The sequence below is a fragment of the Pelophylax lessonae genome, assembly GCF_965119305.1.
Source record: "Pelophylax lessonae genome assembly, chromosome: 11".
NCBI lineage: Eukaryota > Metazoa > Chordata > Amphibia > Anura > Ranidae > Pelophylax > Pelophylax lessonae.
The window spans coordinates 155,251,867-155,264,806 of record NC_138778.1 but is presented as its reverse complement, the minus strand read 5'-3'; the positions used below and the strand labels follow the sequence as shown (position 1 = coordinate 155,264,806).

At 43.9% G+C, this 12,940-nt stretch overlaps 1 protein-coding gene across 1 annotated transcript in view; it reads right to left on the bottom strand.

Moving 5' to 3' along the window:
* Nucleotides 1-12,940, bottom strand: part of LOC309566581 (serine/threonine-protein kinase 4-like) — a 178,704-nt gene that overhangs the window by 127,288 nt on the left and 38,476 nt on the right. The window lies entirely within an intron of this gene.

The window sequence follows — 12,940 nt, the reverse complement described above, 5'->3', positions numbered from 1 at the left end:
GAAGAAACTTGTGGCAAGTGCGCTGTTTAACCACTTGCCGACCGCCGCACGACTATTTCCTGCGGCGGTCAGCCCCTCACAGGCAGAGCGACGTAGGTATACGTCGCTCTGCCTGTGAGGCCTCTAGGGAGCGAGCGCACGCCGCCGGAGGCGCGGTCACGGACCCCCCCACGCGTGTGCCCGGCGGACCCGACGTCCGCCGGGCACTTGCGATCGTCCGTGACACCGGAAGAAAGGCAGGCGGCTGATGTAAACAAAGCCGCCTGTCATTCTTCCCTGTGTAAGAATGGAGATCAGACAATTCTACTATGTAGGACCGTTGATCTCTGTTCTTACACCAGTAGCCATGTCCAATCACAGTTAGAAGCACGCCCCTAGGACACACTTAACCCTTCCCTCTCCAATACATTTAACCCCTTCAATGCCAGTGTCATTTTTACAGTAACAGTGCATATGTATAGCACTGATTACTGCAGTAATGTCACTGGTAACCCCAAAAGTGTCAAAAATGTCAGTCAAGGGTCTGATCTGTCTGCCGCAATGTCGCAGTACCGCAAAAAAAAAAAAACGCAGATCGCCGCCGCCGCCATTACTCGTTAAAAAAAAAAAACAACAAAAATCTTTCCCTTTGTTAGTAAACGCGATAACTTTTGCGCAAACCAATCAAAATACGCTTTTTGCGATTTTTTTTTAACAAACATATGTAGCATAAAACAAATTGGCCGAAAATGTTAAAAAATTTTGATTTTTACATTTTTTTGGGGATTTTCATATAAAAAAAATGTGAAAAATATTGTTATTTTTGCAAAATTGACGCTCTTTTTTTGTTTACAGCGCATGATCAAAAAAATCGCACAGGGGATCAAATACCACCAAAAGAAAGCTCTGTTTGTGGGGAAAAAAAGGACATCAATTTTGTTTAGGTACAGCGTCGTACGACCGCGCAATTCTCCGTTAAAATCATGTAGTGCCGAATCGCAAAATAGGCCCTGGTCAGGAAGGGGGTAAAATCTTCCGGGGCTTAAGTGGTTAACGTTTTTGCTTAGCACAGGGATCTTTTTCTTTTTCTCTACATCTATTGCCTCGCAAGTTAAGTGTGTATATTATTTCTGTGTGTGCTGAAACCACAATCAGGACTGCTTACCCTATCCTCACTGTACTGTGTGATCTAACTGCATGTCCAAATGTGTGGCATCAGGCAGTAATACTGTCCTCTCCTCAGCCTACTTGTAGTTATACGAGAACATGGTTAGTCCACAACAAAACCCCCTGTTAGAGAAGGTGCCACATCTCGGGGTTTAATGGTACAAAGAGGGGAATCCCCTAAGGGGTTGGGACTTTTAAGGCACTCAAAAATATAACAAAAAAAAAAAAAAATTGATAAAAAAGGTTATAATTTTATTACAAAATAGATGAAATACATATTAGAAAAAAAACATAATAGCAGGCAGTTTTGTTATATTTTTGAGTGCCTAAAAAGTCCCAACCCCTTAGGGGATTCCCCTCTTTGTACTACTGTAGATGCATTTCGAAAAATGTTTATATCATCAAGGTAATTTATTTCAGTAATTCAATTCAAAAAAAGAAACTCATATTTTATATAGATGCATTTTCAAGCATTTCTTTCTTTTAATTTTGATGATTATAGCTTACCGCTAGTGAAACCCCAAAACTCAGTATCTCCGAAATTAGAATAAGACCAATAAAAAAAAAAAAAGGAATTTTAAAACAGAAATGTTGGCTTAGTGAAAAGTATGTCCATGTACAGTATAGTATGCACTCTATACTTGATCAGGCTCCTTTTGCATGAATTACTGTATCAATACGGTGTGGCATGGGGGCGATCAGCTTATGGCACTGCTGAGGTGTTATGGAAGCCCAGGTTGCTTTGATAGCAGCCTTCAGCTTGTCTGCATTGTTGGGTCTGGTATCTCTCATCTTCCTCTTGACAATACCCCACAGATTCTCTATGGGGTTTAGGTCATGCAAGTTTGATGGCCAATCAAACACAGTGATACCATGATCATTAAACCAGGTATTGGTACTTTTGGCAGGGTGGGCAGGTGCCAAGTCCTGCTGAAAAATGAAATCAGCATCTCCAAAAAGCTGGTCAGCAGGAGGAAGCATGAAGTGCTCTAGAATTTACCTAGTAGAGGGCTGTACTAACTGTGGACTTGATATAACACAATGGACCAACACCAGCAGAAGACATGGCTCCCCAAATCATTACTGACTGTGGAAACTTCACACTGGAGCTCATGCAACTTGGATTCAGTGCCTCTCCACTCTTCCTGCAGACTCTGGGACCTTAATTTCCAAATGAAATGCAACATTTACTTTCATTCAAAAAGGAAGACTTTGGACCACTGAGTCCAGTCCTTTTTCTACTTACCCAGGTAAGAAGCTTCGGACATTGTCTCTGGTTCAGGAGTAGCTTAACACAAGGAATGTGTGACAGGGGTCACTTTGGGCGTGGGGAGACCAGGAAACTGGGGGGCACTGGGGATATGGTTTGGATGGCTCCAAATGGGACAGTGATATTCAGGAATGATGTCTCTCTTGAAATATGAAGATTTTATTCCCTGTACATTGTGAGGTCCATGACCAGGAAGTACAACTCTTAATATGGGCATTCCAGGAAGTTTAATGTGGAGACAGACTGTCTATTGCTTAACGATGTTGCTTTTTTCTGAATAAGTAAACTGATATTCTTGTCTGAGGTGGCTTTCCATTCACCTATTGTTAAGTGTGCTAATGAACTCCCCTGTTGTCTGCTAAGGGATGTATTGACACTCAGAGTAATGTGTATTGGGGGCTCGTTATGTAACCATTGTATGATGTTGGGGGCTGGATTTGGGTCATTGTTCATGTAGTGACTGCATTACTTCTAATGTGTATATTAAGCGTGTATTCCTTTTCAATAAACAGTCTGATTCCTGCTTGACCCTCAATACAGAGCCTCGTCTCGTACTGGGGAGGGTATTCGTATGGGTTTCTTGTTCGGCTGAGTGGAGTGTCCGGTAGCTACCTTTGTGTTCGGGAATGAAATGTCCTAAACGACTGTAACCCCTTTCATACCCGGGGTGTCGTTACAGAATGCAACAGTTGTAGCCCATGTCCTGGATAAGTCTGTGTGTGGTGGCTCTTGAAACAGACATCAGCAGTAGTCCACTCCTTGTGAATCTCCCACAATTTTTTTATTGGCCTTTCCTGCACAATCCTCTCAAGGCTGCGGTTATCCCTGTTGCTTGTGCACCTTTTTCTACCACACTTTTTCCTTCCACTCAACTTTTCATTATATTCTTGGATACAGCACTATTTGAACAGCCAGCTTGTTTAGCAATAACCTTTTGTGATTTACCGTCCTTGTGGAGGGTGTCAATGACTGTGTTCTGGACAACTGTCAAGTCAGCCGTCTTCCCCATGACTGTGTGACCTACTTAACCAGACTGAGAGACCATTTAAAGGCTTTATAAAGTGTTTTAAGGTAATTAGCTGATTAGAGTGTGACACCACATGAGTCTACAATATTGAACTTTTTCACAATATTCTAATTTTCTGAGATACCGAATTTTGGGTTTTCACTAGCTGTAAGCCATAATCATCAAACTTAAAAGAAAGAAATGCTTGGAATATATCACTCTGAGTGTAATGCATCTATATGAAATATATGAGTTTCACTTTTTGAATTAAATTACTAAAATAAATTAAATTAACTTTTCGATGATATGCTATTTTTTTTAGATGCACCTGTATAACTAAAGATTTGGTGCGAAAGGTATGTCTTTTTGCTGATGGTACAAAAGTGTGCAATAGGGTTGATAATTCTGGAGGCATTTGTAACACTGAACATAATTTGGTATTGCTAAAAGATTTTTCGAAAAGTGGAAACAATATTTCTAAAAGTAAAGTAATGAACCTATGGAAAATAGTCACTTGATAGACTACAATATTTGGGCACAGTTTTCGGAAGATCTATAGAGAAATAAAAGTTGCATATCTACTTCAGGTCATGGAAACATGAGCAAATAATGTGGACTGGAAGTGGGAAAAATTAATAGAAAAAATTAATAGAATTCAGAAGTAATTCACAAGAGGGATCAGTAGGAAGTAGGTATCGATTCCTCTATATAGATCTTTGTTTATTACTAGAAGGAGACTAGCAGGAGGGAGGAGGTCCCTATTCTCCAATATAGATCTTTAGTTATCACTAGATGGAGCACCAGCAGGAGGAAGAAAGTCCTGATGGATAACCAGCAGGAGGAAAGAGATCCTGATTCCTCTACATAGATATTTAGTTATCACTAGAGGGGTCCCCAGCAGGAGGAAGGAGGTCCTGATTCTTCTATATAGATGTTTAGTGAGACCACATTTAGAATACTGCATCCAGTTCTGGAGACCTCACTTACAAAAAGATATTGACAAAATAAAATGAGTCCAGAGATAGGCAACAAAAATGGTGAAAGGTCTGAGGGATAACACATATCAGAAGAGATTTCTGGAACTTAATATGTAGCCTGGAGGAAAGAAGACAATGGAGAGTAGGATTTAGGGTGCTAGCCACTTGCCGCCAAATCACGTACATGTATGGCATTTGACTTCAAATGGTTTTGTTTTTTTCAGGAGGTGACCGGATTTTATGTAAAAGCCATCCCAGCAGCTAATTAGCCACTGAACGGCTTTTACAGGTGGTGGGAGGTATGCCCCCCCCCCCCTCCTGCGCCTCTCTGGGCTCTACTGTCCCACTAGCAAGCCCAGAATAAACCGCACCATTTTTAATTATTGAAAGAATCCGATCACACCAATCTTGGTGTGATCAGATGCTTTTAAGGGCAGAGGAGACACCTGGAGTCTTATAGACCCCATATATCTCTCTATAAAGAGTACCTGCCTATTGCTGTCACAAGGGAAGTTTAAATTCCTTGTGACGGTAAAAAAAGTGATACATTTTTTTTTTAAAACTTAAAGAGGTTGTAAACTCGTTTGAGTTTTTTTTTTTTTTTTTACACCCTGCAAAAGAAAGACATAATGAGCTAGTATGCATCGCATATTAGCTCATTATGCAATACTTACCTCAGAACGAGCCCCCGCCGTGCCGCTCACTCACCTCTATGACGGGCGACATGTCTAGTCGCCCGTCTTCCGGGATCGCGGCATACGGCCATCTGATTGGCCGGAGCCGTGGTGACGTCACTCCCGCGCACGCGCGCTAGAGCCGACAGTCACGGCACGGGGCTCTGAAGGAACGGCACGATCGGCCGTTCCTTCAGAGCACATGCGCCAGTGACGTCACTGGCGACATGTAAGGTAAATATCTCCTAAACGGTACATGTTTAGGAGATATTTACAGTACCTATAGGTAAGCCTTATCATAGGCTTACCTATAGGTGCAAGTTGTCGAGGAGGGTTTACTTCCTCTTTAAGAAAATTAAGACACAATGTAAAAAATAAATATATAATAAAATGTAAAAAAAATAAATAAAATGAGGTGCCCTTGTCCCCCCGTGCTCACGAGCAAAAGCCAACGCACATGTTGGTTCTGCACACGCATGTAAATGGCTATCACACCACACATGCCAGGTATTGCCGGAAACGTGAGAGCGAGAGCAATAGTTCTAGCACCAGACCTCCTCTGTAACTCTAAACTGGTAACCTGTAAAGGCTTTCAAAGCACTTCCTATGGAGATTTTTAAATACCGTAGTTTGTCGCCATTTCACGACTGTGCGCAATTTTAAAAAATTACAAGTTAGGTCTCCATTTACTTAGCGTAACACCGTCTTTTTTAAACATTTTTTCATTTTTTGTGCTATAAACAAAAAAGGCCGACAATTTTGGGGAAATCTGCTACAAAAAAACAACCAATAAAAAATTTTAAGAATCAAATTTCTTTATAAATTTTGGCCAATATGTATTCTGCTACATATTTTTGGTAAAAAAAAATCCCAATATGCGCCTATTGATTGGTTTGCGCAAAACTTATAGCGTCTAGAAGATATGGGATATATTTTTACCGTCAGAATATCAGTTTATTGTGGAAAAAAAAAGGAAGTATGGTACAGACACAACCAATTGCAGGATGGTACATAGCAAAGATAAACGTACAACCAGTATAAATACAGTAGAAATATTTTCACACCTACAGAATAGTACAGATACTTCAACACCACATCTTTAGCCAATAAATAGGGAGCGCATGAAGGACAGGTAATGCATCCTAGATTGTCAATCAAAAACATGGAGTATCACAACTTAGTGAGAAACAACTAACCAATGTCAATTTATACAATGGTAAGGCATTGTTTCCCAGAAGACTACAGTTGGAGGGGAGGCTGTATTGCATTTAAGCAAAACAGCTTTCTTGGCATAATACAAAAGGTATGCGATCAAAAGCTTAGTGTATCGAGGCATCTGATCGTCCTCCTGTATGCCTAGTAGAGCTAGCTCAGGGGACTGCACCATGGATGACTGGAGACAGCTATTTAGGACTTTAAAGACTTGAGTCCAAACCCGTGTCACCCTGGGACAATTCCAGAACATGTAGAAGTATGTACCAGTATCGGAGTGACATCGGCTACAGATAGGATCCCTCTGTGGAATTATTCTGTGCAATCTTTGGGAAGTATAATAAATCCTCTGAAGGCAGGAATTTAGTTTGTATCAGTTTATCTCCGAAAGAGATAACTAACTTACAGCTGTCCTCAAAGCAATCCTCCCAGTCCTCCCTGTCCAGTGAAGGGATGTCCGCTCTCCAAGCCTCCCACAGCCTCTCCATCTTAGGGGAGTCTAGACTATTCAAACGATAGGTAAAGGGAGCACAGAGGCTTAGGTAAGGACTTCTGTGCCAGAAGCTCCTCAATGGGGTCCATACTTAGGGTAATGGGTCGTGGGAACTGGGCCCGGGCAGCATGTCACAACTGAAAGTATCGGAAGTGCATCCATTTGGGTAATTTAAATTTATTTGAAATATCTCTAAAAGATAGTAATAACCCTGCCGGCATCATGTCTCTGAGAACTTTTATACCCCGATCTACCCATACCCGGGTGTCAAGAATAGACCGAAAGAGTGAGGGAGTAGGATTCACCCATAGTGGATGAAAGGGCGACAAGTCTGCTTTAATAAAAAATCTCTTCCTAGCAGCCTCCCATGCTCGAAGAGTCTTCTTAGTCGGACACGGAAGGCTAACATAGGACTTGGGGCCCTTATTTACCAGGTTCCCGAGTTCATTGAGAGAGCCCAGGAGGGCCGCCTCCAGGCATACAGCCGTATTGACCCGAGAGCAGACGAACCACCAGGGGACGATGACCAGTATTGCTGCCCAATAATATACAAGGAAGCCAGGCAATTTCAACCCTCCGCATCTTATAGGGAGACAGAGTAGACTTTGCCAGCTGTGGGGAGGATCCAGCCCATATGAAGGTACCAATACAATGGCCAGCTCTCGGAAAAAGGAACCTGAAATCCACACAGGGCAATTGTGAAAGATATAATTAAATTTGGGAAAAAGACCATTTTAATAGGATTAATACGCCCCAGTAGGTTTAATGGAACGGTCGTCCATGACAAGCACTTGCCACACAATTGTACAAGCACAGAATGAATATTGAGGTCATAAAACTTACCGAGGTCACGCTGGATGTGAATGCCCAAGTAAGTAAAGGTATCAACCCACAAAAACCGAGTGTTCGTATCAGTTTCTTGTGACAAGTGATCCAAGGGGAAAAGTATAGGTTTGGATAAGTTAATACGGACCCCTGAGTAATGCCTAAACTCTTCGAAGAGTGCCAGGGGACCAACCCGCAGCCCCTCAACCTGTCAGGAAGCTCCTATCAAGATGGTCGGTGGCTCCAAAACTAGAGCAAAAAGGGAGGGAGAGAGGGGACACCCCTGGCGCGTACCCCCCTGAAGAGGAAATTTAATGGAAATCCTACTATTAGTGTGAATACAAGCAGTGGGATCTCAGTATAGCATACGCAGCCGACAGAGAAGGAGCAGCGGTGTCATCCGCATGTTCTGTCTGGGTAGCCATGTTGGAACACCTCCCAGGGCTTCCCACCACACACGACACAGGACTAGCCGGATCAGGCACACGCGGGGGAAAACTGAGTTTCTTATCACCCCTAGATTTCCCAGATGATTAGTAAGGCATAAGGGATCGATTCACCAAGCGCAGGATAGAGTCAAACCAGATAAGGATAAAAAAAAAAATGGGATTTTTGACTTCCCGTAAAATCTATTTCTCTGATGTTCATTGACAAACACAGATCTTGATCTTCATGACTGGCTGTCTGGCACCCTGTGGTGGGTCGGTGGCTGGCTGGCCCCCTGTGGTGGGTCGGTGGCTGGCTGGCACCCTGTGGTGGGTGGCTGGCTGGCACCCTGTGGTGGGTGGCTGGCTGGCACCCTATGGTGGGTGGCTGGCTGGCTGGCACCCTCTGGTGGGTGGCTGGCACCCTGTGGTAGGCGGGTGGCTGGCACAGGGGCTGTGGGTGGCTGGCTGGTACAGGGCCTGTGGCTGGCTGGTACAAGGCCTGTGGCTGGCATGTACAGGGCCTGTGGGTGGCTGGCTGTCTGGCACCCTGCCTGTGGGTGTCTGGCGCCATGTGGTGGGTGGCTGGCTGTCAGGCACAGGGGCTGTGGGTGGCTGGCTGGTACAGGGCCTGTGGGTGGCTGGCTGATACAGTGCCTGTGGCTTGCTGGTACAGGGCCTGTGGCTGGCTGGTACAGTAACTGTGGGTGCGTGGCTGGCTGGTATAGTGCGTGTGGATGGCTGGTACAGGGCCTGTGAGTGGCTGGCTGGCTTGCTGGTACAGTGCCTGTGGCTGGCTGGTACAGGGCCTGTGGATGTGGGTGGCTGGCTGGCCCCGGGCTGCTGTGGATGGGTGTATGGCTGATACACTCCGGCGAGACTAGTCACGACTCCAGATGAGGCTGTACAAGGCGAGGGAGGCGGTCTAAGAAGGCAGAATGACATCACAAAAATAAATCGGCAATATTGGCCAGTTACAGGCCTGATACTGATATATCGGGGAAAGTGCATATGGGCCTTGCAGATAATCGGTCTATGTCTAATTATATATATATATATATATATATATATATATATATATATATATATATATATATATTGTAACAGGAAGTCAGCTAAATCTGGGAATGTAGTCACAGGAAGGAGATACATTTCCACCTGATTTAGAAAGTCCATTAATTAATTTAGGGTGTTGGCTACAGAGCTAGCCAGCAGGAAGTTGAAAGGCCTTCACCTGTTCAGAATGAGGGAGTTAAGGCTCTATAATTTGTTCAGAGAAATTCCTATTGTTCGCTGCCTCCAGAAGCTGTATCCTGAAGCCATGTGGGCTGGGAGCAGGAGGACAGTCAGCGTGTGCCTCCCGACAGGATGTGTGGGCCTGGGAGAAGACCCCCCGGAGTGATGTGTGCCCGGGACGGTAACCAAGGGTGAATACGTCTCAAAGGTGAGAAGACGAACTGTTGATGTGAAAGAAACAAAAGGACTGTGTTGCCCTGTGAAGCTATTATAAAAGGACTATTGAGTGTCCGCATATGGACAAGGAAGTCTGCCCGACGGTAGGTTGGAGACAGACACTTAGGCAGGTTCCAGTTGTGAGAAGGTAGCCGCCCACAGAGGCAAGGATTTATTTTCTGTTTTATTTTATTTTGGATGTTTTGCTGCATACAGCCTGGTGAAGAAAACACCATTCAATAAACCACACTGTTTGTTTGCAAGCACTTGTCGGCTACCTCTCTGGGAAAACGCACCCCCCAAGGGGTCATCCACACCCGCCACCGAGCTAATCCCTCACATATGGTGGAGGTATGCAGTGGGCAGAAGCGAAGATCCCTGCAAGGAAGTGCAAATGTTTGATGAACTTTGTCTGGTGCATGAGATTGCACAATCTATGTGTGCAGGAGAGAAGATCCTGACAGAAAAAAAAAAAAAAAAAGTGTTTTAAAGAGACAGGGGTCTCAAAATTTTTTGATGAACTTTGTTGTGTCTGGTGCAAGTGACTGCACAAACTGTGTGCGCAGGAAAAGAGATCCTGCAAGAGAGAGAAAAACTACATGTGTTGAAGAGACAGTGGTCTGAAAATTGTTTGCTGGACTGTGAAAAATTTGTTTGTGGAGTTATTGAAGATGGGGCGGTCCAAACGCCTGAAAAATGCAAAGATAGATGAAATGAGAGACCGGATTCTATGGATGGAGGGGATGTTGCCGTCTGAACCAGCCCCATCCATGCCTAAAGAGAGTCTACTAAAGAGGAAGGTTGTTGTCCCTAGCAACACTGATGAAACTGCTATGGAGACGCAGTGTGCTCAGATGAAAAGTAAACTCAAAATGGAGGAGATGTTGAAACATCTGATTATATCAAATGCAGCTCAACAGCAAGCAAATGCAGCTCAACAGCAGGCAAATGCGGATTTTCAGCAGAGCTTTGCAGCTCAACAAAAGGCTCATCAAGAGAGCATGGCAGGCTGGAAACAGAGACGCCAGCAGCCAATGGAGGCCATCGGTTTGGAGGAAACCGAGTATGTGTGCAGGGCTGAGTTGGATGCCTTGCAACGGAAAATGGAAGAAAAGGAACAAGCCTTGGAATTGCTTAAAATGGAGCATAGAAACTTGCAGGAAACAAATGAACTACTCAAGTCTCATGTGTCACAGTGGGAAGAATCCACTGCTCTTCTTTTGGTCGAGTTGCAAAAACGCAGAGAGACTATAATGGAGAAAGATACCATCCTCATGGAAAAGGAAAGTGAAATTCAGACTTTGCAGAAGCAAAGTATGGCTGATATGTTGGAGTTGCGTAATCAGCTGGAAAAAAGTCTTCAGTCTTTGGGAGCTACAAAAATAGACCTGCAGGAGTCGCAGGAACAGAATGTTGCTCTGGAAGCGACATTGTCTCTCAGCGACAAAGAGAAAAGTGAAAGAGAGGCTAAATTACTGAGTACTGTGTATGAGCTCACTACTTTAAGCAATGTGGTAGATGAATGGCGTGCGGACTGTGAAAGTTGGAAAGGGGAAGCCCAACGTGTCCAGCAGCAGTTAAAGGAGAAAGAAGCCTGTGTGGCAGAATTACATTCTTATTCCCAGATGCTAGCCAATGAGGTGAAGGCTCTTATGCAGGGAAAAGAAGATTGTGAACATAAGAGGGAAAAAGTAGAGGCACAGCTTCTGGAATCGCAAGTCAAGGTGTCAGAAGGTGACCGATTGTGTGCTAAGCTGTCAGAGAAGGCAAACCGACTGCAGGTTGAGTTGGACAATGTTACAAATCAGCTTTCTCAAGCAGACAGCAAATCTAGAGAAATTGCGGAAGATTTTTCTATCTTGGAATCGCAGCTGCAAGACACGCAGGAACTCTTACAGGAAGAGAGGTGTCAAAGGCTGAGTTTTAGCACAAAGCTCAAACAAATGGAAGATGAGAAAAATGGCTTCCTGGAACAATTAAAAGAGGAGGCGGAAGCAAAGAAAAACCTATCAGAGCAAGTCGCAACATTGCAAGCTCAGATAGCGGTTATGAAAAAACGCATGGAAGAAAGCGTTGGTTCATTACAGTGTGTTGAAGATGTGAAAAAGAAGTTTGATCAGATGCTTGGTGAAGAGAAGAATGTGTCTGCAAAATATGCAGAAGAACGCGCACGTGCAGAAACGGAGGTGCGTGATAACGAGAGCAAAGCCCTGTTCTTGGCTCGCTCTTTGGAGGAAGCTCTAGAGTGTAAGGCTGAACTAGAAAGTGTTAAACAGCTGAGTACAGAAATGGAAGAATTGGTCAGCTCCAAGGATGATGTTGTGAAAAGCGTTCAGGAGCTAGAAAAGTCTAAGCGAGCCTTAGAACAGCAACTAGAAGAGATGAAGATTCCGTTGCAGGAACTGGAAGAGGAATTCCAGGCAACAGAGGATCTGTCCCAAAGAGGGGATAGTGTGCCTGATGCAGTTTTTAAAAGGATCAGTGTTTTGGGGTCTGTCCTGAGTGAGCCTCAGAAATGTGACGACATGTGGCTTGAATCACCCCTTTGGAATAAACCGTTCCTTCAAAAACTTCAAGCATTGGAAAATGTATCATTAGAGCTTCAGCAAACAAAGGAGCTGAGTAAGAAATGTGGTGATTTCTCAGTTCAGGCTGAAAACCTAGTGGAGAAAACTAAGGCTGTTGGTGAAAACGTGAAGCAAATGAATAAGTGCCTTTCAGGGAGTGTTTCCAAAATGGTGGCAGAAGTTTGATCGTGATCTTGAGATGCATTCCATGTGGAATTCAGATAGAGAAAAAGAACTAGGTGACCTTGAGCGGTCAAATAGTTCAGCAGAAAGTGCATTGAAGAAACCTGTAAAAGAATGTGTTGCAGTTCCATGCTTCTTCACTGATGCAGAGAGGAGGTCTATAATGGATACCACCCAGATCGCTGGGTTCAACTGTGTTGTTGCCTTTGACCCCTATGTTGGTGGAAGGAAAGTTGATGATGTTCTGGTTGGCTACTTCTGTGAAGAGTTTGGCAAGAAATATAAACTGAATATCAAATCAAATAGTAGGCCTTTACTGCGACTCGCTCAGGAGGGCGAAAAGTTTAAGAAGTTGATGAGTGCAAATGCTTCAGATCTGCCTATGAATATGAAATGTTTGAATGATATTGATATCTCTGGGAAAAGGAACAGGGGTCACTTTGAAGAAATGTGTGACAGCCTGTTGTCTCAATTGGAAAATCCTCTGCACAGCATCTTAGAGCAAGCAAAGCTCAAGAAGGAAGATCATTCCCTTTTACAACAAAAAGTCAATGATTGTGTACAGCTGTATGGAGAGGCAACTCAAGTCACAGAGGGATGTCAAGAGTCCCTACTTGGAACAAAGCTTAGTGAAGCAAAGGTTCTCAAAGTTTTGTGGAAAACATTTATGGATTGCAGAGAGAGGCGTCTTAAGAATGTTGAAGACATTA